Source organism: Triticum dicoccoides, chromosome 3A (assembly GCF_002162155.2).
Source record: "Triticum dicoccoides isolate Atlit2015 ecotype Zavitan chromosome 3A, WEW_v2.0, whole genome shotgun sequence".
Taxonomy (NCBI): domain Eukaryota; kingdom Viridiplantae; phylum Streptophyta; class Magnoliopsida; order Poales; family Poaceae; genus Triticum; species Triticum dicoccoides.
The window spans coordinates 577,066,595-577,072,920 of NC_041384.1; the positions used below are offsets into that span (position 1 = coordinate 577,066,595).

A 6,326-nucleotide genomic window follows, 5' to 3' on the forward strand; every position below is an offset into this window, starting at 1 on the left:
TTGCTACGAATAGTGAGTAGTTGCCTAGTTTTCAGCACCAAGTTGCTTCTGCAAGTACTAGCATTTAGCAGTTGAGTTATCTCTGGGTAGGAGTAAATTGAGATCATTTCACCTCCCGATGACAGTGAAGTCACACATTTTCTTTTTGTCTACAGGCAGAACTTGTGTTTATAGGGCTTGTCTTTTTTTCATCATCATGACATTTTTTGGTGTGTTTCCTCTACAGAATGGCTTTGAAAAGCAAAAGGGCCGCGGGAAGAACTGTTGGTGAAAATGAGGGAGAAGAGGTGGTGGCTCAAACAACAAGGAGCAATGTTGGATGCAAGCTTGGGCAGACGGATGAGGGTCCTGTCTGGGGTGGTCGGGCGGGGAAACGGGCCACCAATTCTGCCCGGGCGGGGAAACGGGCCACCAATTCCGCCCCTCGTGATGAAGGAGGGAGGCATCCGAAACGTGCGAAGAAAGTCAAGCACATGGTATTTTTTTATGAAAAACTTGAAAGAAGGGTGGCATCTGATTCTTTCTTTTTGAAATATGTAATGCTCAATCAGCATATCATTTGTATGCACTCCTATCTTTGATAAGCAGCAGAATAGCAGTATAGCAGTTGCCTAGTTTTGTACTAGCAGTTGCAGTTTGATATAGTTCTAGTTGCTCAGTTTTTAGCAAACACAGCTCGCTTTTTTAATTATGGTGTGCTTTGCTTAGTTTAGTATAGTGGGTTGCTCAATTTAGTATAGTTGGTTGCTCGGTTTAATATAATTGTAGCCTCTGCCCTTTTTTTAATATGAATTCTTCTGTACATTTTTACGCAGATTGGTAGCAGTGGGCCACCACCGAGGAACAGGGCATCACCTTCAAGACTTTTAGTCCTAAACAGTGGCCTTGAGGATATACAAAAGGATGCCATCGGTGATATAAGCTTTGGCGGTGTCCTTGATATTGGCACAAGAACAATTAAGGCGTTGTTTGGATAAGAGGAATATAGAGAACGCAATCTACGTAAGCCAAGGAAACTGCCTAACCGTAAAAAAATCTTGTTTGGCTCGTCCAACAACCCCGTGGATAGGGAAACTCGTTTCCCAAAAACACATAATTCTGGGTTTGTGGGAAAACTAGTATTACTCATTTTTCCACAAACGCGATTAGCATATACATATGCAACTGCCTTTCTCCGCCCCCGCCTATTCCTCAACAACCTCAGATGGCGCCAATTCTGCTTTTTGCATCTCACCTCGCGCCCTTTTCACTGCCTATAAAAGACAGACTTTGTTTTCCGCATGTTATACACCCAGATCGCAAAGGGCTGGCTGTGATCCCCGTGACAGGCACTGGATGGGAGACGTTGACCTTGGATCTGAAGTTGGTCATCTTCAATCAGGCTCCACATCTCCTTCAGGCTTTCCGTGCATCGTCTTCCCACCTTCAATCAGTCTTCCCATCTTCAATCAGGTTCCATGCCTTCACCATGCTACACAGCAGTACGAATTTGTATTTGTAAATATTTTCATGGTACTGTTGATTGAATTAATCTATTTGGTAGTGAACCCTATTTTGAATAAAACCTCTGATAATTTCATATGGGCAATTCCTAGGACATAGTAGATCCAACAACCTGGTAATCTGTTAATCTAAATGGTAACACGTACTGTTGAAGGAAAAATTAGAGGCAACTCTGATTAGGGAGTATCGTAAATATGAACATGTGGCACATAAGAGAATCAGATTGCACTATGAATGCCTATATAAATACTAAAATGATCTAACACCGAACCACAATTAGATTATCGATGACTATATATATCAAGTGCAGTAGTTAATTTTTCATGACAAGGATGCAGTTTAAAGCACACTGTAAGGATAATTTCCCATAAGTATCAATCATATTTATCTAGAATATATAGTGTGCAGTAAGAGCTAAGCAGTAAGCAGATGAAGATTAGAATACCTTGTGATGTCATCTGATGTTGATAGCAGTACTTGGGGCAAGCGAGACCAGATTTAATAGCAAATTAAAGATCTTGGCAGCAACCTAGGAAAATAACTGATAAGGGATGTGAACATCCCGTTAGACAGACAAGCGACAAAAGATTAGTGGCATGCTCATTTTCTTCCACTTTGTAGATTTATTCCTTTTGAACCAAATGACTCATCTTCCATTATTGCTTCTTGTATCCCCTTTGTAGAAAAATATGGATGATGAGAAGGAAAAAAAATTTAAGAAGGAAAACACAGATAAAGCTAAGCGCCATGTATGGAAATCTTCAGAGGACAAAATACTGCTGAATATATTAAAAGATCAAAGCCTACATGGAGGAAAAGAAGGAAAATGTTACACAAAGAAAGCATGGCGTGATATCTTAGAACAATTCAATGATTCAAGGGTAGAAAAACTTGAATTACAACAACTGAAAAATCGTCATAAGTACTACAGGAGTTGCTACAGCACCATGGACAGACTTCTAAAACTCACGGGATTTGGTTGGGATGACGATGACAAAATGATAAAAGCTCCAGAAGATATTTGGGAAGAACTAATTAAGGTAAGTTTGTTCAAGTAGAATTCATCTAAAGTTTCCATATCCTATTATTAACAAAAACATTAAACAACTTGCAGAAGGATAAGGCTATCCAAGAATATCTAGATAAGGTGTGGCCTAGTTGGATAGATCTTCAAGCCATATGTGCTAGTTCAACAGCATCTGGAGCTGGTGCTGTATCTAGCAAAGGAAAAGATGGTGCATGTACGACCAAATCTTCACAAATTGATCTCAATACGGAAGTTGAAGTACATGACATTGATTCTGATGAAATCAATGCTTCCCCTGGTGTCTTCACCAAGAAGTCAACTACCATTGAGCCAGAAAAAAAGAAGTCCCCTGGAAGTGGATCCAAGGAAACTGCAAGAGGACAAAAACGGACAGCCGATGATGCCATAATAGCAATTGATCGCCTTGCAGATGCATCACTTAGCATTGCTGAAGCAAAGAAAACAGTAGCACAACAAACTAAAGCTTACTTGGTTAAATCTTGTCTGGCAATACTAAATAGTATGAGTAATCTAGATCCCAATGAGAAACTAAAAGCGGTAAAGGCATTTACAGACGGTGATAAATGGGCCATTTTCATTGAGATGGATGAAGAGACGCGGAAGCTCTGGATTCTTGATCCTTAGAATTTTTGTAATACACCTTTGAGCATAGTATTTTATTTCAGTCGTTGTCGCACTTTACAAGATTCAGAAAACAATTTCACTTATATTTTGTTAGTTTGTGTGAAGTAATAAATATTGTTTTCAGTTTGGTATTATTCATTGTTCGGTTTAGCACTATTACATTTTAAAACATTTATCCAGAGATGATATGGTCAACTATGCAAATCGTGCAGGGATCTATGAACATTTCGGATGTGCCAGATGATGAACTATCTGATTCCGAGCAAGTGCTTATTAATAACTTTTCTGCGGTGTCCTTGTTTCGCGATGTGTTGTTCACATGGTTATTTAGAACACCCCGTAACACTTCTATATTAACTGGTGCTCAGAAAACGATAGAGTTTTTAGAGGGACATCCAGTTAGATTTTATGAACAATTTCGTCTTGAGAAGCACACATTCTACTTGTTGCGGGATGCTTTGTGAGAGAGGAAGTTACTTAAGGATACAAATCGAATGACAGTGGACGAACAACTACTCATGTTTCCACATACAATTGCTCACAATGTTAGAAACCATGTCATCCAAGATAGATATCAGCATTCTGGCGAACCAATCAGCCGACACTTCAACAAAGTTTTAGACGCCATAAATGGTTTGCGTGATGTTTGCATAACAGATTCACGCAATCAAGTCCCATAAAAAATATTGGGTGACGCAAGATTCTACCCATATTTCAAGGTATGTTTGCTATTAGAAGCAGATACTCTTTTACATATGATTTCATAAATAGAAGGTCGACACCATTTAAACTTTATTTTTTGACTAACAAAAAATCCCAACAGAACTACCTAGGAGCAATTGATGGGACACATATTGAGGCAAAAGTCAGGCTTGATAAGCAAACTCCTTATAGAAACAGACATGGTTATCCGTCTCAAAATGTAATGGCAGTAGTGTCATTTGACATGACATTCTCTTATGTAGCTGCTGGATGGGAGGGTTCTGCATCGGATCAAGTTGTTCTAAGATGGGCTGTGACTAGTGGGGGTTTAGTTGTTCCTGAAGGTAAAGTACAATTATTTGTGTATCTACAATATATATATAAAGATGCTGAGTTTGATATGAAATTAATGTGCAGGTAAATTTTACCTTGTTGATTCAGGCTACGCAAATACTCCAAGATCTATTGCCCCGTATCGTGGAGATCGCTATCATATTGCTTCTTTTCGTGGAAGTAATCGGCGATATACTAGTGAGAAGGACTTGTTCAACCATCTACATGCACAGTTGCGGAATGTTGTTGAACGAACTATTGGTGTTCTAAAAGCTCGTTTTCCAATTCTAAGTAGGAAAGGAGAAATTCCTTATCCATACAGAACTCAAGTGAAAATTGTTATGACTTGTTGCATTATCCACAACTTCATAAGGAAGGTTAATCATCCTGATGAGTTATTCGAGCTTTATGAGCATGGGGAAACAAAACAAAATACTGACCATGGTGATCAACAAGTTCATGGGCAAGCAACAGAAGATGATAGAGTTGCTGGTGAGAGAGTTCGTGCTGCCATCGCCCGAGAGTTGTGGACTAAACATCAACAACGTAGTTCTCAACCAGAAGATGATTAAATACTGTAATATTTGTTTTCCATCTTCAATTGCAGATATATCTGCATAATTATTTTTGCAACTTTTAATTCCTTATATGGACATGAACTTCCCATTCTTTTATAGGCTTATATGCTCTATCTCTCTATCTCTCTATCTCTCTCACCGTCTGCCTCTCCCTCTCTATCTGGAGCTACAAGATGAAATGTTATTGTCTACCAATCTTTTCAGGAAGTAAAGCAACCAATAAACTACTTCAAATTGGTGCATTTTTATGTGACATTCAAGTGTTCCCCTTGTACCTACGCACCAGGTTCTTCAATGGACCAAGTAGATATGTAGCTAATTGCTAAGTCCTGTCAGTTATGAAGTAGTATACTCTTCGCAAGTGCGTGACGTAGACCATGAAAACATGCTAAGAAACCAAAAAGGGAGATAACTGTAGCTTCTCTCGTCAAGTGCATGATGTAGTTCATGTTAATTTACTAGTACAAAACTTGAAAATAATAATCAAACATACCTGCTCCTCTGAATCCCCATCCGCTAGCTTTGAATCCCTATCCGCTATAGCTGCCTGCTGCCCCCGGCGCCACCGATACAGGCTGATGTCGGTGCAGCCTGCACGGCCGGTATGGAGGGGAGGCAGGCATATGCGTTGACTTGAAGCAGGACCGCTCGCTAGGTACAGCTTGTGTGGGGTCGACGGTCGATGAAACGGAGTACACCTGGGGACCTAGCCGTCCAGGGAGGGGAGGCGAGCAGAAACCAACATCCAGGGGCGGAGGCGCGCGGTAGTAGGCGTCCGCGCGCGGCGGCATGTACCTGGCGACCTGGGAGTCCAGCAGCAACCGGTGTCCAGGACGGTGGAGGCGCGCCGTACCCGGCGTCCGCGAGCGGATTCTTCCACGAGCAAGACGAGGGAGCAGCGGTGTGAGCGAGCGGAGGAGGAATCGGAGGGCAGTAGCAGCTCAACGAGCTTGGATGGATGAGGCCATGGTGTGCGATTTGGGGAAAGTGAGTCACTCACGGGAGGAGAATAGTAATTGGAGCAGCTAGTAGTCGTGTGCATCCAAACAAGGAACTGGGCCGACCAGTTTTCCAAATTTCCATACCAAACATAGTTATTTGTAAACTGGTTATTCGTAAAAACGGACGTAAAACGGGTTTTCCTAGAAATCGGCTAAAACTCATTTTCTATATTCCCATCGCTAATCTTCACTATCCAAACAACGCCGACAGGAGATGTTGTCAAGTTTTTCATGAAGTGTTATGGCCCAGAGTTGTCACAGCTTGTTATCCCAGATAGGGGGAAGATCCTAGTTGATGCAGCAAGTGTAGAAAGAATTTGGGGCTTGCCAAGGGGGCAGAAGAAGGTTGCGTATGAAGTGGAGCCAGACATAGTTAGGTTGTTCAATGAGATGTACAACATCCCCACAAGGCCCGCGCCAACAGTGACCAAGTAGTGTGAAATGATAAAGGAGATGGGAGTTGTTGCTGATGATAAGTTCTTAAGTGCCTGGCTTGTCGTTGTTTACAGTTGTTTTCTTGCACCGACCACCAGCTTG

The 6,326-nt window shown here is 41.4% G+C and overlaps 1 pseudogene; it reads left to right on the top strand.

Annotated features, from left to right (window-relative positions):
* The first annotated feature begins 2,192 nt into the window (after positions 1-2,192).
* LOC119272202 lies at positions 2,193-4,782 on the top strand (annotated as a pseudogene).
* Positions 4,783-6,326: the final 1,544 nt, after the last annotated feature.